We start from the raw sequence: 20,976 nt of genomic DNA on the forward strand, positions 1-20,976 counted from the left end.
TATTATTATTATTAGGCCGTGGAGCGGACTCTCTCTCCTTCCTTGGAGGTTTTTAAGCAGGGATTCTTTGGCTGCGTCTCCAGAATTGCAGGGGGTTGAACTAGATGGCCCTTGGGGGTCCCCCTCCAACGCTTTCAATTGGGACGGTTCCGTAAGCAGCCGCCCGGCCCCCTCCTGCGATGGCAGGCCCACAGCAGGCCCTTCCCCCTGAGCGTGAGAAAGCAGAGATGAGGATCTCGCAAAGGAAGCCCCAAAAACACCGCAGGTTCTCCTCTGCTGCTTCCCAGGTGGGTGGGGCAGCGCCTGCAATTACGCAGCCCTGGACCTGTTCACCCAGGCCCCCCCCCACCCCGGGGAGCGCAAGGAGCCGAGAACAAAACCCACTAATTACTCCGACACAATGAGCCTCAGGAACTCTGCTGACAGCAACTGCCGGCCTGTTTCACCACAGAGAGAAATCTAGCTGCCAAGCCGGGACTCTTCCAGCCAGGAGAAGCCCCTCTGGCCTCTTGGCTGCTGGCCACCCGGCTCTGCTCTGCCTCCACAAATACACTGGTACCTCTACTTATGAACTTAATTCTGTTCTTAACCTGAAGCTGTTCTTAATTAGAGGTGTGCTTTCGCTAATGGGGCCTCCTCCTGCTGCTGCGCCGCCGGCACACGATTTCCGTTCTCATCCTGGGGCAAAGTTCTCAACTCGAGTTAACTCTTCCAGGTGAGCAGAGTTTGTAACCTGAGGCGTTTGTAACCTGAGGCGTTTGTAACTTGAGTTACCACTGTTCCCCTGAATACGGGCTGCTGGAAACCCCAGGAGGGAGAGTTGCTCTTGCGCTTGCTTGCCAATTTCCCAGAGAGGACCTTTGAGAACAGGAGAGCTGGACCCAGACAGATCAGCTGGGCACCAAGCAGCTCCTTAAACCAAAGTTGCAGTCGCCAAAACAGAATGTCTAGTTCTGTTTGCCATTTGGGGGCCCTAAAGTCCTCTTTGGGGTGCCACGTCCTTCATGCTGCCAGCCTGCACCTGTCTCTCTCCTGATAGGATGCCAACCGCTCTGGGGGCCTTTTCGGCCAAAGAGCCCAAACACGGCAAAGAGGCAAAGGAAGGAAGGTGCTTTGGTGTTAAAAGAGGACACGGGGGCAAGTTGATAGAGGAGGAGAAGGCTGTCGATGGTTGCTAGCAGGGTTGGAAACTCAGATGTGTAAGGTAGGGGCCAAAGGGCTCCTTAAACCGAGGCTGCAGTCGCCAGAACGGAATGTCTAGTTGCCATTTTGGAGCCGGACAGCTCTGAAGTCTTATTTTTCAAATGATGGACTGACTGTGATTGATTCTCAGTGAAACATCTGGCTAGTTCAGAGGACAACCTTGAGATGGGTTAAGAATTTTGAAAACTTAAAAGAAGTTAAGTCCCTTGATCCAGGGACAGTCTGCAGATACAGTGGTACCTCGGGTTACAGACACTTCATGTTACAGACTCAGCTAACCCAGAATTAGTACCTCAGGTTAAGATCTTTGCTTCAGGATGGGAACAGAAATTGTGTGGCGGCAGCAGGAGGCCCCATTAGCTAAAGTGGTGCTTCAGGTTAAGAACAGTTTCAGGTTAAGAACGGACCTCCGGAACGAATTAAGTTCTTATCCCGAGGTACCACTGTATATCGACCAGTTCCAACCTCTTTTTCTTAATGGTGACGCAGACCATTCATATCACACAAATATTCTTCACAATTGTGAAATGGGGAAAGCGGAGGCAAGCGACAACTATCAGTTATAATTGTTTGCTGCTCCTGCTCAGGCTTCACAGGAAAAGCATTTTGGTTCCAGAAATTCATTCCGATGGTGTAGATGAAATATAACAGATAGAATTCTATTTTTTTTTTTTTTTTTAAATATTTTTTATTGCTTTTTTTCCAGAATCTGAATCCATCATCAATAACACAACAAAAGCAGTTTTACAGGAAAAAAAGAGATTAAACAAGAAAAAATTCATCTTTCAACATCTTTTTCCATCATCCACTGGACTTCCCCATCCCCTCCATCCCTGCATTCTTTATAATAAATGTAAACAGCAAATTAGTACCTTGTTTCCTGTGTTTTTGTATTTTCGTCTAGTTATTCACTCTGAAATTAAAACTTTCTCAATCATTAACTTTGTTTCTATCGTCTCCGAATTTCAATACTGAAGCCTATTTACCTCAAACCTTAGCAAATTTTTAACATTCATATATCTTATAATGTTTTTGTAAATAGTCCTTAAATTTTTTCCAGTCCTCTTCCACAGCCTCTTCTCCCAGGTCTCGGATTCTGCCAGTCATTTCGGCTAGTTGCATATAGTCCATCAGTTGTGTGTGCCATTCTTCCAGTGTGGGTAGCTCCTGTGCCTTCCAGTATTTAGCTATGAGAATTCTTGCTGCGGTCGTTGCATATAAAAAGAAGGTTCTGTCTTTCTTGGGTATCCTCTGGCCCACAATGCCCAAGAGGAAGGCCTCTGGTTTCTTATGAAAGGTATACTTAAATACCTTTTTCAACTCGTTATAAATCAATTCCCAGAAGGCCTTCACCCTCGGGCATGTCCACCAGAGGTGGTAAAAGGTTCCTTCAGCCTCCTTACATTTCCAACATTTATTATCAGACAAATGATATATCTTTGCAAGTTTGACTGGGGTCATGTACCACCTGTACATCATTTTCATAATATTTTCCTTTAAGGCACTACATGCCGTAAATTTCAAACCGGTGGTCCATAACCTTTCCCAGTCCTCAAACATAATGTTGTATCCAATATCTTGAGCCCATTTTATCATGGCTGATTTGACTGTCTCATCTTGAGTATTCCATTTAAGCAACAAGTTGTACATTCTTGAAAGCACTTTCGTCTTAGGTTCAAGCAATTCTAGTTCTAATTTTGATTTTTCCACCTGGAAACCAATTTTTTTATCTTTTTTAAAAATCTCTAAAATTTGGGCATAATGAAACCAGTCTCGCACCTTCCCTTTCAATTTTTCGAAGCTCTGCAACTTCCAAGTGTCACCCACTCTTTCTATTATTTCACAGTATTTTGCCCAGCCACCCCCCATATTAAGTATTTTTATGGCTTTAGCCTCCATCGGTGATAACCACCTCGGAGTCTTATTTTCGAATAAGTCTTTGTATTTAGTCCAGACAGAAAACAGGTAACAGATAGAATTCTACAGGACGGGAGTGTCAGCCCAGGAAACATTTCTGCATTGCAGAACCTTCCAACTCCACGATTCTATGGTTCTGTGACCAAGAATACACAAGGGTCCAAATCTGCCCACTCAGCCAGGAAGGGTGACCTTGGGGGCCGGTCACTCATTCTCAGCCCAACACGGGGTTGTTGTGGGAATTAAACGAGGAGGGAGAGGAGAATCGCGTACGCCACCTTGGGCTCCGTGGAGAAATGGGGGAGACATAAATGCAGGAGGCAAACAAAGACGCCTGAAGGGGCTGCCTCCTCAAGAAACAAACAACGGAGCCTGCAAACCAGCCGGCCTGATGTGGCAGACCCCAAGGCTCTCCCACCTGAGGAGGGGCAAAGATCTTCCTCGCTGCTGGGCTTGGAAAAGGCTTTGGCACCAACTTGATTTCCCAACCAGCCTCTGTTTGGTTCTGTCCTGTGTCTGGTTCTGGTTTGGTGCCCTTTCTGCTCTTCCTCACCTCTCTCTCTTTTGGCTTCGACTGGGGTTTTGGCTGCTGCCCCTTCTGAGTGTGGGAAAAGCAGGTAATAAACTCAGGAGGTGAATAAGGCGCCTGCCGGAAAGGGCAGAATTGACTGGAAACGGAAGGGCAGCTTCGTTTCTGAAACAATGGACGGGGCTCTGCCAACGGCCTCTGCCAAGACTGCCACTCTGCACATGCTTAGAGGCACCCACAAAAATGAAGAACTGTAGCCTAACCGCCTGCAACGCAGGAATCACAGCTGAAGAATCCCCAACAGACCATAGCTGTCAACGTTTTCCTTTTTTCAAAGGGAAATTCCCTCATTCTGAATAGGATTCCTCACAAGAAAAGGGAAAAGTTGACACCTATGCACCAGATGCCCATCCGAACTCTGCTAAAAACCTCTCATGAATCACAGAATTGTAAGGGACCGTCAGGCACCATCTAGTCCCACCCCCTGCAATGCAGTTCCCAGTGGAGTGAGGAGAAGAGAATGCCAGGCCCAAAGGCAGCAGCAGGGCGGGGTGGGGTGTCCACACAAGCCAGGATACGACCATGGAAGGAGCTCTGGGTCAGAAGAGGAAGGGCCAAGGAGCTGCCTGCAGGTGGAAGCCAGGAGGGGTGATGATGATGATGAGAACGGCAGGCCAGGAACACTCAGAAGTGCCAGGTTGCCAACCCAGAGTCTGGCCTGACCAAAGGCCCAGCCACCTTCCTTGCTCCTGGTTTCATGTCCACAAATGAAAGGAAAAGCAGAGAGCAGTTGGGTCTTCTGGACCGTCATGGTCACAGCTGCAGTGCCTCAGGGGCCGGCAAGGTTGCTCCAGTGTCATGGGATGTGGCAGCCGCCTCAAATGCAAGAGCAGCTGGATCAGGCCAGTCGCCCACCTGGTCCAGCCTCCTGTTCTCACAGGGGCCAATGAGATGCCCTTATTGGGAAACCACGAGCAGGATCCGAGCGCCAGAGCAACTCTCCCGCAACTGGGATTCAGAGGCACTCAGACATCCCCACCGTCAATTGTCCTAACCCTCTTTGAAAGCCATCCAAGCTGGTGGTCATCACTGTGGGAGGGAGTTCCACAGGTCAGTTATCTGCTGTGTGAAGACAGACTTTCTTTCGTCCTTCCCGAACCTTCCACTACCAGGAGCAAAAGGTGAGCTCTGCCCGTGACCTGAGGTTCTGGCGCTGCACAGCGCCCAGACAGACCCAGGGCAGGGATCCAGGAACTCCTCCCTCTCGCCCCCAAGAGGGGTGCCGCCTGAACAGGCTGGCACGGACTGCAAGGCAATGCCGGCCACCCAGGGAGGCGGGAGGGAGTGCCAGGAATGAGCCACCCCTGGAGAATTCCTCCCTGGTGAGGATGCGGGCTGCAGGCTGGATCTTTCCTTCCTGGGAATGCAGTGCACCCCCCACCTCCAAGGTTATGCAACGGCGAGCAGCACCTTCCTAGCGGGCGCCCAGCCCTGCCCAGAAAGCGAGGGAAGGTGTTGGCATCATCCGCGCCCACAGCAAGGTGTGTCCCTGGCGGCTCCATCCCATCCAGAAACATCTGCATCCCTCCTGCTCAGGGAAATGGATCCTGGCAAATCCCCCCCTGCGCGCCCGGTCTCCAGGCTTCCGGGTGCCCCCGCAGCGCCTGCCCCAGATGCCCTCTGCCTGCGGGGCCCCGGGGCCTGGATTCAGATCCTGCCCCACGGTGGGTGGCTCGCCTGGCCTTTGGGGTGGACCCCGGGCAGACCTCTGCATCGCGGGCTGAGCAAGAGAAAGGGAGACACCCCCCGCCCAGGTTGCCACGGCAGAGCGCAATGCGCGAAGCTGGAGCCGGCGCTCTCCAAAAGCGCAGGCCGCGCACTGCGGGCGCCCCGGGAGCCGCGTCCAGGGGGATGTTCGGGAGTTTCGACCCGACGCGAGTCCCGCCTGCGGGGAATCTCCCAGCCCCACCGGCAAAGGCACCTGGCGGAGCGCAAGTCCTGGATGGGGGGCTGGACAGCCGATTCTCCCCAGGGAGGGCGCTCCCTCGGTTCTCCGCCAAGCGCGTGCCTCTGAGCACACGCAGAGCGCGCTTGCCTCGGAGCAGGAGGGAGCCCAGCGCGCGGCCCCGGGAGGCCCGTCCGCCCCCTCCTCCTCGTGGGCCAGAGGATGGGAGGCAGGCACCCCACCCCAGTCCGCCCCCGGCTCGTCTCCCGGCCCCGAGAGGCTCCAGCTCCGGCCCGCCGGTGCCTCGCGCGCGCTTCTTCTCCTCCCGCGCCGCCGCCGCCTCGCGCGCGCCCGTCACTCACCCGCTCCAAGAGCCCCGGCAGCAGCCTCAGGCGCGCGCCCGCCAGCCCGGCCCCTCCAGGTCCGAGGAAGCAACCTCGGCTCGCCAGGCAGGGGGGAGCGCATGCGCAGCTGGACCCTGCGCGCTCCCGACTCCGCCACGTGCACGGCAGGAAAGCCCCCGCCCCCTGAGAGGAGAACGGGGGCCCCGCCCAGGCGGAGAAAGAGGCGGACAGAGGGGCGGGCAGAGACCCCCAGTGTCGAAGGAAGGCAAAAGGCGTGCGCGGGAATGCCTGCTTTGCGCGCAAGAACCGCCAGAGCGCGCGGATCCAGGGGGGAGCTCCGCTGGGACTGGAGGCAGCCTGGCTGCTAGCCAGAGACAGCCTCCGCCTCCGCCCTGAATTTGTGCAATCCTCTTTCCGCAGGATCCTAGAATTGTAGAGTTGGGAGGGATCTAGTCCAGCCCCCCGCAATGCAGGAATCTCAAGCCGTCCAGGCTGGTGGCCATCCCGCCTCCATAGTCTAACTAGGTGAAGAAGAACTTCCTTTGACCTGCCCTCAATCTTCCTGGGATGCTCACAAGGTCCAGCGCGATGAGGAAGGGAGAAAAACTCTCCTCTTTCCCCTTTCTTCCATGCCAGGTGGAACTGGATATCAACTTCCATCCCGTCCCAGCTCAGAGGCAGCAGGCGAGGGAGGCTTTCACCGCCTTCCCTTGACCCGCGGGGGAGATCTCGGCAAGAAGGAGGCGCCGGTGCCTTCCCAGACGCGGCACCCGGAGTTTGTAAGGTGCCTTCGTTGTGAAATGTGTTTCCCCTTGACCTTAAACCCACAAGAGGCTGAGTCACCAGTGGAATAAAGGTTGGCATTTTCTCCAAAGCTTTATGCCAATAAAGGTTGGCATAGTCTCCTACGGGAGAGGCGCACCTCGAAGGAAGGAGAGAGAGAAGGAGCCGAAAGAGAGAAGAAGGGAGTGTGGCACTAAAAAGAAAGAGGGAAAGGGGAAAGGAAGGTTTCCTCTGTCCTGAAGCAGAGCAGTTGCAAATGAATAGCATATGAAGGAGAGAAAATAATAATAATATAAACAATCACAACAGGTACAGAGCCCTCCCTCCGAAGAAGAAAATGTAACAGAAGCAATCCCAGTTGTGGCTCACTGAATGCACAATAGCCAGATGAAAGTATCATTCATAGACTCGTAGAATAAGGTTACCAGACGTCCCCTTTTCCAGGGCGCAGTCCCAGGATTTACAAATCAGTCCCCATACGAAATCCATTGAAAGTGAAAAGTGTCCCTGGATTCATTGAAAAAAATCTGGTAACTTTTTACTCGGCTTGATGGGAAAGGAGATCAAGACAAAAATCAAAGACTGTTTACGTACGCCACAGCTGCTGCAAGGACTTTGTTGGCCCCAAACTGGAAATTAAAGGAAGTTCCTATGATTGCAGAATGGCAGACGAAAGTGATAGACTATGTGGAATTAGCCAAACTGGCAGGAAGAATTTGGGATCAGGACAATCAGAGATTCCAAGAAAATTGGAGTAAATTTATTGTATATTTAAAAGATAGCCTTACAAATTTAAGGACACTAGCAGGACTGAAGTAACTCCTACAATATAGATGAAAAAAGTGAAAAGATAAAATACGTGAATGGATGTGATATGGGAGGGAAGTCACAAGGTTGGCAGAGCTAAAATGGTTTTGTGTTGATTAAAGTATTGTAAGAAAGAATATGTAAAGAAAACAATACATATTTATTGGGGGGGGGGTGGAAAGAAAAAAATCTGGTAACCTTATCGTAGAATCCTAGAATTGCAGAGCTTTAAGGGACCCCAAGGGTCATCTAGTCCAACCCCCTGCGATGCAGGAATCATAGCTCCAGGTCCTCTGACTGGGGCTGCCTGACCTTCATTTATAAACCTCCAAGGACAGAGAGTCCACAACCTCCCAAGGGAGACCGTTCTGCAATATTGCCATGTGGACGGAAGCCATGCTCAATAGACTGTGCATATTCCACAAAAGGAATTTGGTTCCCTAAAAGCTTGTGCTTTCCTTTCCAGCAGGGGGCTCTCGGTGCCAGGCTCTTAGCTAGCGCATAAGCCTAGAGTCCTACATTTGCGACAGCCGAGCTTCAAAGAGATTTACATTAAGAGTCTTCCTGCGCCTGACATTTATTAATCCGGCGGCAGTTAACAAATGGGTAATAAGATCTTCATTAGGCATTCCTTGGGCTTCTAAAGAAAAATAAGATAGTCATGCTATTTTGGGATCTGATTGGACTGGGGATTTCATCATCTGGTTTATGGTCTGGAAACCTTTTTCCTAATAGGGAACAATCTTCAGAAAGCACCAGCAAATGAGGTACAGGGAGCCAGGAAGATTGCAGTCCTGATAAGCTGAGCACACCAGGCTCCCTCCTGCCCAGGAACCCAGAGAGGTTTTATTTTTTGTGGGGGGGTGTGTGTTCCTGGCTGGTGGCGTTGTGTTCCCTCCCTTGGCCAGAAACAGGAGCAGCAGCTTGCAGGGAGAAAGCTTTGTAAAGCAGGAAACTCCATCCATGAGTCACAGAATCATAGAGTTGGAAGGGACCCCCAAAGGTCATCTAGGCCAACCCCCCACGAGGCAGGAATCTCAGCTCAAGCATCCATGACAGGTGGCCCTCCAACCTCTGCCTAAAAACCTCCAAGGAAGGAGAACTCTGAACAAAGAGCTGATTCCAGTAAGAACATGCCTTATAGCAAGTCCCACCACTGGTCCGTTGAGCTCAGTATTTATACTGTTATGGATGAACATAATTGCACCCCCTTACAAAACCCATTGAATGCATGTAGAGGGCCTTCTCGGTGGTGGCGCCTGCCCTGTGGAATGCCCTCCTGTCAGATGTCAAGGAAATAAACAACTCTCTGACTTTTAGAAGACATCTGAAGGCAGCCCTGTTCAGGGAAGCTTTTGCTATTTGATGTTTTATTGTGTTTTTAATATTTTGGACTCACACCTGTCCATGGAGGCGGAGGTCAGTTCTGTGTCCAGGGCAGCTGTCTGCTGGCTCCACCTGGTACGCAGGATGAGACCCTACCTGCCCGCGGACTGCCTTGCCAGAGTGGTGCATGCTCTAGTTATCTCCCACTTGGACTACTGCAATGCGCTCTATGTGGGGCTACCTTTGAAGGTGACTCGGAAACTGCAATTAATCCAGAATGCGGCAACTAGCCTGGTGACTGGGGGCGGCCGCCGAGACCACATAACACCGGTCTTGAAAGACCTACATTGTCTCCCAGTAAGTTTCCGAGCACAATTCAAAGTGCTGGTGTTGACCTTGTTACCGGAAAATCCGAGGGCTCCCTTGGGTAAAATCAAGACACCAACCAGAGCAATTTGAAGCAAATCAGCAGCCTGTAGGCTTGGTCTTTATTGAAGAAAGACTGTCGCGACAGGACTCCCACCGCCCACAAGGTGAAGCAAGATGGAAGCCCCGAACAAAAGAAGACCCCAACTTTTATTAGCTCCTAGTCCCCTAAGTTACACCCCTAGAAATACATCATATTTACATCATGACTATATTAAAAATAGGAGGAGTCGGGGAGGGGTTGCACAGGTAATCTAAGTATCCTGACACCTGGCCGAAGCCCCTTCTCTCCCCCCCCCCCCGTGAGTCGTTTTCAGGAAACAAAGGGAAAGGTGCGGTTTCCTGCCCCCTGAGGGGAGTCCGGTCAAGGTCCCTTTGTCAGAGTCTGTGTTGAATACACTAATGTATGCAGTTTGTTGTGTCCTTGATGGTCTTCTGTCAGAGCCCATCAAGATGACTATCAAGGTTGTCATGTCAACTGGGGAAGGGCTGCAGAGTACGTGACTGCTCGGTCAAGGGATTATGGCTGGCTTGTATCAGGCCACCCCCTTTGATAGTCCTTGTAATACGAAGCAAAATAAAAGTGGTCCGGTGAAGATCCGATATACGGCTGATTTATGGTGAATTTATGAAGAATATTGTCCTTGAAGTTCAAAGCACTTTCGCTTTCCCGGAAGCGGTTTGCAACATTTTGATTAAATCAGTCATGGTCAATTGAACTCGGAAACGTGCCGTACCTAGAATCCAGATTGTGCGGGGCTCCTAGGGGTCCCATCTCGATGAAAATTGAAGGAGTTCCTGGTGGGAACATCCTGTGCGAGGCAGGCGTGCGGGAGCGGAGAAGCGGAACGCAGGAGTTCCACGTTTGACAGCAAAACGGGAAGCAATGGATAGCGCAGCAAAAGAAAGCGATGCAAATAGCAACGGTGATCAGAATCAGGAGCCCGTTTCCTAAGAGCTGTTTTATCCATGCGGATCCTGGTAGCCAGCTCCAAAATTGAGCATCGGATAGGCCTTCATGTTGAATAAGCTCGTCGGTTAATTTGTGGATATTGTTGAGATGTCCCGTAATGTTCAAGGTCTGATCAGAGACGTACGTACAGCACTCGGTTCCTACGAGGGCACATACGCCTCCGGTCGAAGCCAGAATATAGTCTAAAGCAAGGCGATTCTGAAGCTCCATCTGTCTGACCTCAGTCAACTCTGTTAGGATGGACTGGGTTGCTGCGTTAGATTCCTCCATAAAGGTTAATAAAATGTCTGTCAGTTTAAGGATGTCAACATGGTCGGAACCTGCTCCCTAGGCAGGGAAGAGGGCTCGTCCATAGGTTTCCCCATTGGCTGACACATCGGAAAGTTCTGACAAGTCCTTTGCCCTCTTGTTGCGCCTCCTTCCAGGGGACCCTGATCCCAGGCAGGATTAGTCCAAGGTAGCAGGTGCCTTGGGAGTGGGGGCTGGCCCATACATAGCCGCGATGGCCGCACACCCAAAACAATCCCTGTAAGCAGGAGTCTATGCGGCCGGTGAGAAAGGTATGGAAGAAGCACTGGGTAACGGGGGAGGGGTCCCAAGAATCAGGCAAGTTCATCACCAGTTTCCAGGCCGACAACAGATCTGGATGGGTAGAGGGGGTGCCCTGTCGCCACAAGGTGATTCTACCGGTCAGGGTGATGTCAATGATGCACTTACAGGTACTTTCTCCAATCATCCTGTCATTGCTGCTGAACTTCCGACAGAGGTCACCTTTCGTAGGTCCGGTTAGGTAAATGTACTGGTGAGTTAAATTTACAGCCGTCAGGTTCCAGGACTGTACGTCGGCAGAGAGGTGCTGTTGTAAGGTGAGGGGTACTCCAAGGAAAGGAATGCCGCTGTGGAGGTGAGCCGGGGCGTTGGCACAGATCCAACAGTCGTCGGTGGTAGTTTGTTTTGCGATTTCGGAGACCAGTTTCACATAGGTGTTGGAATGCCAGGTGGATAATAGGTCGTTATTGGTAGGAGTTTGAGATATCGACAGTTCCCCCCTTTGTCGAGGTGCCATGCCCGCGGGGTGGAGGGGGTCTTGTCGATGTAGGTAGGTGAGGTTTGTAGCTACACCTCCACATCTTTGAGGCCCCGAGGTATCCCACTCCGCGGGTGGGGTGGTGGAGTGATACCAGCCCTCAAGGTATGCTCTGCCATCCCAGGTGGAGGCAAGGCCGATGTCCCAGACGCAGCAGTACCTTCGGAGGCAAACTCCTTGGAGGGTGGTGGGGCGAGGTATGGAGTCCACTCTCTGGCAGTAAAATCCATGGATCAGACAGTCGGTTGGGTGATTCTGGTCAGTGTAAACTGATTCCCCACCGCCATTGTCTAAAATTGTCCAGTTCAGCGATTGTTGGGGCACACCGTCGGAGAATAGTGTATAGGAACCATTTATACAGCGGGCCCAGTTCCAGGGACCATCTCTGCTGAGTATGAGTTTGCCGAGTGGGGTGTAGTTTGGAGAACGGACAAACAGTTCCCAAGTCTGGCGTGTGCTTAGGGTAGGTAGTATGGAATGGCGAAGGAGGACACGGGTCTCTGGTACGCAAAAGTCAAAATCCCCAAGGCGGTCTAGCGTTCCTCTTTTCACCATGTCCACAATGCCGAAGTCAAGGTATTGGTGCTCAATTTGTAATCCTGGGCATGAAACATGCGTGGTCATGGAGGTCAAGGTTGTGGTAAAAATGGGAAACACGAGCAGGACGGAGAAAGGAGGAGGTATGATGCATCTGGTGAAAAGCATGGTGGCCGGGAACAGGGTGGTGGTAAGCGGTAGGCTGTGAAAGGCAAACTGTCTGAAGGCGAAGCTGTCAAAAGGCGGGCTGTCAAAAGGCGAGCTGTCAAACGGCGTGCTGTGGTGTCTTACGGAGTCAGAGGCGGATCGGTGGTTGCTCCCGGTTGTCTGTTGTTGTGACGATTTCGGAGGTCCAATGGGTCGGCGTTGGTGTTGAAGCAGGTCCGGTCTGTAGGGCTCGATCTGTGCCCCGATCTGGTCCGGTCTGTAGGGCTCGATGCGTGACCCGATCTGGTCCGGTCTGTAGGGCTCGATCTGTTCCCCTGATCTGGTCTGGTCTCTAGGGCTCGATGCGTGCCCCGATCTGGTCCGGTCTGTTGGGTCACCTCTATGTCGGTGTCGTCTTCTGCCGGTTGTGGGGGAGTAGAGTAGGGTGCGTTGTCGGTGGTGGAGTCAGGTGGGGAAGCAGGTTTGCAGCCGGTATGATGTAGCCAGGCCGACTTCTCTGCTACCTTGACGGAGGTTGGGGTAGTGAGAAGTGCCTGGTAGGGTCCTTCCCAGGTGGGCTGTAGGGGTACTTTCTGGTAAGTCTTTGCCAGTACCCAGTCTCCTGGTTGGAACGGATGGATGTTCTCGTCTAGAGGTAGGTTTTGACTCGCGGCCGCGTATCTGTGGAGAACAATGAGTTGCTTCTGGAGCTGTATTATATATTTGGTCAATTCAGACTCGCCTACTTCTAGTTCTGATGGGGGAAATTGCGTGTTATATACGGGGGACGGTCTCCCAAAAAGTAGTTCATAAGGAGATAAGTTCAGGTTCCCACGGGGGCATGCCCTGAGATTGTGTAGGACCAAGGGGAGGGCATTGACCCACTTGATTCCAGAGTCTCTGCAGAGTTTTCCTAGCTGAGACTTCAGCTGCTGGTTCATTCTCTCAACCTGCCTTGAGGAAGGGGGGTGGTATGGGGTGTGTAACTTCCATTTGACCCCTGGAGCTTTAGCTACTTGTTGGACTACGTCGGAGGTGAAGTGTGAGCCCCTGTCGCTGTCTATGTGTCTCGGAACCCCAAAACGTGGTATAATTTCATGTAGTAGAATTTTTGCAACTATTTGGGCAGTAGTTCAGCGAGTCGGGAGGCATTCTACCCATCCGGTCAATTGATCAATAATGAAAAGGGCATGCTTGTAGCCCTGACAAGGGGGCAGGTCTATAAAATTGACTTGGAGACTTTCGAAGGGGACGAAAGCCCATGGTCTGGCTCCTGGTGGACATCTGGCAGTATGCTTTGGATTAAAGGTTTGACAGGTGTGACAATTCTTTACTGCCACTTTTGCGGTGAGAGCCAGTCCTGAGGCATACCAACAGCCTTGTACTGAGTCCATGAGCTTGTCCCTTCCCCAGTGGGTACACTGATGTAAGATCCTTAAGTGTTTGGGTACCCAGAGTCTGGGCATTATGAGTCTCTTATTGGGAAGGTACCAAATGCCATTTTTTAAGAGAGCTCCCTGTTCTTCCCATCCCTTTATCTCTTCTGGGGTTGCGGTTTTGTACATTAGTTCAAAGTCCACATCCGACGGAACCTGAGGTCCCTGGAATTCACTGTCTGCAGACAGTGGTTTGAGGGCTGCTTCTTGGGCTACGCGATCAGCACAGCGGTTCCCTATTGAAACTGGGTCTTTCCCCTTGGTATGGGCTTTACAATAGACGACCGCTATTGCCTCGGGAAGATGTATGGAATCCATAAGACGTTGTACTAGGGGTGCGTGGGCTATTTGAGTGCCTGCAGCGGTCAGAAAACCCCTCTGCAGCCAGATCTGTCCGGTGGCATGAACCAACCCAAAGCAATATTTTGAATCCGTGTAAATGGTGATTCTTTGTCCCGCTCCTAATTCTCAGGCTCGGATCAAGGCAATAAGTTCGGCAGCCTGTGCGCTGTACTTAGCATGGACAGGGCGTGCTTCTAGGATGTCGGTGTCGCTAACAACTGCATATCCACTTTTCCGTTCCCCTCCCACAATCTTTGAGCTCCAGTCAGTGTACAAGATAAGGTCGCGGTTGGTTAAGGGGAGATAGTCAAGGTCCTCCCGTGGTTTTTCGGCGTGGCGAACCACTTGGGAACAGTCGTGATGTGGTGTGCCATCGCCAGGAAGGGGTAAGAGAGTTGCAGGGTTGAGAGAGTTTACTCTTTTTATGGTGACATTGGACGGACTGAGGAGGATAGCTTCGTACCTGTTCAACCTTTGTATTGTGAAGCGTTGGCACCCTTGTAAGCTGAGAAGGGTGGCTACAGCGTGGGGAACATTTACAGTTAGGTCATGTCCCAAAACGGTCTCTTGTGCCTTTTCTAGGAGTAATGCTGCAGCTGCCACCGCTCTAAGGCACCCCACATTCCCCATTACAGTGGTGTCCGCCTGAAGGCTGTAGTAAGCGACAGGTCTGTTTCTTCCCTGAAAAGGCTGCGTAAGGACGCCAGAGGCTACCCCCTTATTTTCATGGACGAATAAAGAGAAAGGTAGCCTATAGTCAGGGAGTCCGAGGGCGGGTGAAGACCTCAACTCCCGTTTGATAGATTCGAAGGCTTCAAGCGCCTCTGCAGTCCATTGTAGTTGGTCTGGGGCATTGTCATGTGTCATTGCGGTAAGGGGCCGGGTGAATTCTCCGTAGCGAGGGATCCATGCCCGGCAAAATCCACTCAACCCAATGAAACCCCTGAGCTGCCTTTTAGTTTTAGGAAGGGGTAGCTTGGTTATGGCCTCGATTCTATCTGTGGTGAGGGCACGGGTGCCTTCCCCCAGGATGTGGCCAAGATATTTCACTTCCTTTTGGCCGTACTGTATCTTTTGGGGGGATACTTTGTGTCCCTTATGTGCCAGTATCGTCAGGAGGGCTATAGTGTCTGATTTGCAGGATTCCAAATCCCGCCCACAAAGTAAAATATCGTCAACGTAAAGCCTGAGGGTGGAACCTCCCGGAAGGTCCACATCTAATAGGTCTTGATGTAATATGGAAGAGAAGATTGTCGGAGATTCCACGTATCCTTGAGGCAACCGGGTCCACGTTAATTGACCGGTTTGCCAGGTGAAAGCAAAGAGGAATTGGCTCTCTGGGTGTACAGGGATACTAAAGAAGGCCGAACACAAGTCTATGACGGAGTAAACTACAGTTCCCTCCGGGATGGTGCTCAAAAGGTGGTGGGGGTTGGCGACTACAGCGTGTCTGGGGATAACGAAAGAATTGACGAGTTGAAGGTCTTGCACTAAGCGCCATTTGACAGGGTTTGTATTAGGCTTCTTGACAGGAAGGAGAGGGGTGTTACACGGAGAGGCACAGGGAACTAGAACTCCCATCTTCAGAAATTCATCAGTCATTGGAGTGAGTCCTTCGATTGCTTCCGGGGGTAGGGGGTATTGCTTGGTGCAAGGAAACGGTAGGTCTTTCCTATAGTTTACTTTTACTGGGGTTGCAGACTTTAGGAGTCCAACGGATGTTGATTCGGTTCCCCATAGCCAAGAGGGAACACTATTGAGAAGTTCGGGAGGAAGATTAATGGCTTTGTTGCTAGCTTCTTGAAGAACCCCTTGGAAATTGAAAATGGAGTCGTTTGGCATGTGCAAATAAATTCCTTCCTGGCCACATTGGATAGTAGCGTTCAGTTTGCAGAGCAGATCCCTCCCCAAGAGGTTGACAGGGCTAGAGGTTAGTAGAAAGGTATGTTTGACCGATAGAGGTCCGACTGAGACCTTTGCAGGTTTGGAAAGGGGGCAATTCCGGGGGATTCCATCAAGTCCCATCACGGTCCTGGTTTCTTCCCCCGGGGCCAAATGGCTATTTGTAAGGGTGGAGTAGGTGGCCCCAGTGTCTAGGAGACAGTCATAGGACTGGCCATCAATTTGCATAGTGCAGATGGGGTCGGAGGAGGATAGTTGTAAGACTGGGCAGAGGAAAGAGAAAGAGGCGGGATCTGCTTCTAATTGTCAATGGTCCTGATACTCTTCCATTACCATTTCATGAGTCGGATTTGTGGAGCGATTACCAAAGGGATTGGTAGCGTCATGGGGGTGATTTCGGGGTCGTGGTTGCGGAGGAGGGGGTCCTGCACGGGGTTGCATTTGGGACGGGGATTGATTAGGTCCGTATGGAGGGGTTGACTCTCTATATTTGGGGTAGGTGGTTTCCCTGTGTTCTGGTCTGTATGGTCTTGGATTTCTACATTCGGCCCTTCTGGCTCCCGTCAGGAGGGGGCAGTGTCTTTTTATATGCCCTATTTCATCGCAGTTGAAACAAACACGGTCATCCAGCAGTTCAGGTCCCCTTGGCTTGAATTTTTCTTTGAAGGTAGGAACCCCGGCTGCATAGGCTGACACCCGTGGGGGATCGGGCTTTTGGTCTTTTCTTTTCCGTTCGTCTCTTGAGTTGAAAACAGACTTTGCGATGGAAAGGATTTCACTTATGGTTTTTCCATCGTACCCAAGGTGTGCATTTAATGCTTTCCGTATGTCAGCCATAGCTTGATCTTTGAAAAATCCCTTGACTATTACCTCGTATTGCGGACTCTCTGGATCTATCCCACCCCAGGTTTTAATAGCAGAGACCAGTCGCGAATAGTAGTCAGACGGGTGTTCATCAGGTCCTTGAAGGACGGCTTGGACTTTGGTCCAATTCACGGTTCGCTGTCCCGCAGCTTTGATGCCATCTAGGATGGCTTTCTTAAAAATCTTTAAGCCCCATACACCATCATCAGTGTTGTAGTCCCAGTCAGGGTCGTTAAGTAACGTCTGGGCGGTCAGTGGGGCCATTGAGGCGTGTCGGTTCGGTTGATAGCCTTCCCGAGCTAAAGCTTCCCCCGCTTTTGCCAGTATCTCCCTTTTTTCTGCCTCATTAAAAAGGGCCCCAAGTAGCATATGTACATCCGCCCACGTGGGGTTGTGGGTGGAGAAGATGGTGGCCACTTGGCAGTGGCATTTGTCAGGGTCGTCCCGAAGGGAGGGCATTTTGTCGGACCAGTTCATTAAATCCGAAGTAAGGAAGGGTTGGTGTGTGAAGACCATGGGGGGTGGGTCTCCTGCCCTGACCGGGGGTATAGGTAGTGCCCTTAGAGGAAAAGCGCCCTCTATCTCTCCATTTTGCAGGTTATCCCTATTCCGAGTTCTACTGGAGACAGGTCCGTCCCTTCCTCCGTTAAGAAGTTGCCCGTTGAGTAGGGGTCCTATATCCAAATCTACTTGGTCTTCTCCTGTGTTGGACGCACTCGGGGAAGGGTTGAGCGGCAATGCAATTGATGAGCTTTGGGAAGGGGCAGTGGCGGGTGGATTTGCTATGTCTTCCCCAGGTCCTGTGCCCCCCCCCACGGCTCCTGTCCTGTCTCCTGCCTCGGATCCTGGCGGTTGGGGGGCTCTTGGTTCGGGATAATAGAAAGGGACGAGGGTCCTATGCAATTGCTCCTCTTGGGCTCTAATTTCATCGTATGGGGGAGGTCTGGTTGTTTTTAAAACAGCCATTTGCCGAACAATTTGGGCTTGTTGCCGTTGGAACAATTCACGGGCTTCAACGAAGGCATTGAGATAGTACAGTTGTCGGGGCTTCTCATCGGCTAGATAAGATTTAAGTGCCTGCATTTTCACAAGATTAAAGGAACCGTGAGGTGGCCATTGAGAGGCCGGCACCAGATGGTGGGTGAAAGCGACCCACGAGATGTTGCAGAGGTCCCTCAGTTTAGACTTTGAGAGTCCCTTCCTCACTCTCAGCTCTTTCCAATTTAAGAGAACGAATTGTAGAGGGGTATCAGAGTCCTCTCTAGGGCGGAAAGGCTTCACGGAAGCCTTGTCGCCTGGAGGAGTCCAATCTGAATATTTGGAAGCGTGGGCTCCCATTTCTTCTTGTATGTATTGTAGGGTTTTCGTTAACGAAGTACGCTAAAAGACAGAAAGAATGGACACACACACAAGGAAAGGGACAAAGGGGGAAAAAAGAGAGGACAGAAAAAAATATTCTTTCAGTACTCGGGATATCCTTGACTAGTACAATTCCTACCTATCAGTAAACCACAAAATGACTATCAGAAAACCACAGGCACGAGCCTGGAAAACCACGGGTCTCTCCACCCGGAAAACCACAGGCACAAGCCTGGAAAACCATGGGTCTCTCCACCCAGACAATAACCACGGATCCGGAATTCTACCTCAGCGCTGCTTACAAGACTAACCCTAGTGTGGGGCCCCAATTAGTGAACCTCCCTCTCTACCATCCACGACAGCCTCCTGCCTAGCCTTTAGACTAATTTCGGGCTCCCTACTGGACGCCTGCGCAGTGCAGTGCCAGATCGGGGTCCGAGAAAACAAAGTTTTGAAAGGAAGCAAATGACCTTGCGTTCTCACGTACACGGGTCATCCCCAACAAGGGTCGCCGAGCAGGAGGGGCGGCTTCATTTGCATAGACAGGGGAGGGTGTGTGTGTGTGAGATTTGTAAGGACGCCTCCGGACGACTCCGAGGGAAGACGTCAGAGAAATAACAAAGTTCCGCGCTTTCCCTGGCCAAACTCCGAGAGGGAAATCGGGGGAGAGAAAAGAGAAAGTATAGGACGTTCCTGGTCGACTCCGAGGGGCAACGTCAGAGATAGAAGGAAGAAAGGCCCAGCTGTCGTGGGAACCTTACTTTCCACCCCCTCCCAATGTATTTACTTTTAAACCATACTCACGTTCGTAGATGTCCCTCGTGGATCCCGGGATCCTTTCTCTTTAGCCGGCTTGACCTCGCCTTTGCTCCCCCTGGTTGGGCTTTTGGTGACGATTGATTACCGCCCGCAAAGAGGAGGCAGGGAGAGGAAAAAGGGATCCCCGGGCTAAGGTTGCCCAGTGGCGCCCGATCCCCTCTATCTCCCCTCTCACCTTTACAGGAGAACCAAGTGTCCCTTCGTGGTTGCCAAAACTGTTACCGGAAAATCCGAGGGCTCCCTTGGGCAAAATCAAGACACCAACCAGAGCAATTTGAAGCAAATCAGCAGCCTGTAGGCTTGGTCTTTATTGAAGAAAGACTGTCGCGACAGGACTCCCACTGCCCACAAGGTGAAGCAAGATGGAAGCCCCGAACAAAGGAAGACCCCAACTTTTATTAGCTCCTAATCCCTTAAGCTACACCCCTAGAAATACATCATATTTACATCATGACTATATTAAAAATAGGAGGAGTCGAGGAGGGGCTGCACAGGTAATCTGAGTATCCTGACACCTGGCCGGAGCCCCTTCTCTTCCTCCACACGAGTCATTTTCAGGAAACAAAGAGAAAAGGCGCAGTTTCCTGCCCCCTGAGGGGAATCCGGTCACGGTTCTTTTGTTAGAGTCTGTGTTGAATACACTAATTTATGCAGTTCGTTTTGTCCTTGATAGTCTTCTGTCTGAGCCCATCAAGATGACTATCAAGGTTGCCATGTCAACTGGGAAGGGCCGCAGAGTACGTGACTGCTCGGTCAAGGGATTATGGCTGACTAGTATCAGGCCACCCCCCTTTGATAGTCCTTGTAATATGAAGCAAAATAAAAGTGGTCCGGTGAAGATCCGATATACGGCTGATTTATGGTGAATTTATGAAGAATACTGTCCTTGAAGTTCAAAGCACTTTTTCCTTCCCGGAAGCGGCTTGCAACATTTTGATTAAATCAGTCACGGTCAATTGAACTCGGAAACTTTGTATTTGAGGCCGGTCAAAGAGGCGGGCGTCTGCTGCCTGCAGTACCTGCATGGTCGCCACAAGGGGCGCTGTTTGGTAACGCTGATTGGCTGAAACGGCAGCCGATTGACCCTGAGTTCAGGCGGCTGGTCTACCCATAATAAAGATAGGACGAGGTAGAGTGTTATGGGAAAATACATGAAAATAAAGGGGTTTTGTGAGGAGCTAGCGCTTCCTTATTTACGGAAGGCTTTTTTTAGGGGATGCCCCTCTAGAAGGGGCATCTCCAGGCTCGGGGTGGTGGGAGGTGTGCGTGTGGTGCTTGTGCATTACGATGTAATGAAGGGGGGGTGTCTCCTGCTGCAGCTCCCAGTAAGTTTCTGAGCACAATTCAAAGTGTTGGTGCTGACCTTTAAAGCACTAAACGCCCTCGGCCCAGGATACCTGAAGGAGCATCTCCACCCCCATTGTTCTGCCTGGACACTGAGGTCCAGCTCTGAGGGCCTTCTGGCGGTTCCCTCCTTGCGAGAAGCAAAGCTACAGGGAACCAGGCAGAGGGCCTTCTCAGTAGTGGCGCCCGCCCTGTGGAACGCCCTCTCATCAGATGTCAAAGCGATAAACAACTACCTGACACTCAGAAGACATCTTAAGGCAGCCCTGTTCAGGGAAGTTTTTAATGTGTGACATTTTAGTGTATTTTTGGTCTCTGTGGAAGCCGCCCAAAGTGGCTGGGGAAACACAGCCAGATGGGTGGGGTACAAATAAATTATTATTATTATTATTATTATTATTATTATTATTATTATTAATAATAATAATATTTTGTTGGGAACCACCAAGAGTGGCTGGGGAAGCCCAGCCAGATGGGTGGGGCATAACAAACAAACAAACAAACAAACAATTTACTTAAGTGCATTCAGTCCACCATGCTGAAATCAGGCAATAAACCTCCATTTTCAACACAGCCCGAAAACTGACCATTCAGAAGCCACTCTTTTTGTCAGCCATCCAATCAGAAACAGCGCTAGCAGCCCTTTAGAGTTAAAATCCCCTTAAGGAAGAGCGGCCTCTATAGGAGTGGCTGCGTAAAGAGCAAAATCTGCCGAGAAAGAGCTTGTCAACACTTTGTCCATCACACATCGGCCGGTCCAGTGGAGAAACGTGCCTTGTGGAAATCATCCAATGAGCCCGTTGTCAGGGGCTCAGGAGCAGGAGCACTGGGGAGAGAGGAAATGGAGAGCGAAGGGGAAGAATCCGAGGGCAGCGTAGGGGAGTAT

The 20,976-nt window shown here is 51.2% G+C and overlaps 2 protein-coding genes across 5 annotated transcripts in view; both read right to left on the minus strand.

Annotated features, from left to right (window-relative positions):
• The window catches only part of SLC4A2 (solute carrier family 4 member 2), a 60,634-nt gene extending 54,544 nt beyond the window's left edge, over positions 1-6,090 (minus strand). For 2 of the 4 annotated variants that reach the window (XM_083579276.1, XM_083579275.1), the window contains exon 1: positions 5,957-6,052. The gene's annotated coding sequence lies outside the window, so the exon portion shown is untranslated. Of the gene's footprint in view, positions 1-5,956 lie in introns of all 4 variants that reach the window. The other 2 variants (XM_083579270.1, XM_083579269.1) reach the window with 2 other exon arrangements.
• LOC310745974 (uncharacterized protein) overlaps positions 1-20,976 on the minus strand; it is a 618,230-nt gene that overhangs the window by 498,486 nt on the left and 98,768 nt on the right. The window lies entirely within an intron of this gene.

Source organism: Podarcis filfolensis (genome assembly GCF_964270895.1).
Source record: "Podarcis filfolensis genome assembly, chromosome: 12".
In the NCBI taxonomy this organism is placed as follows: Eukaryota; Metazoa; Chordata; class Lepidosauria; order Squamata; family Lacertidae; genus Podarcis; species Podarcis filfolensis.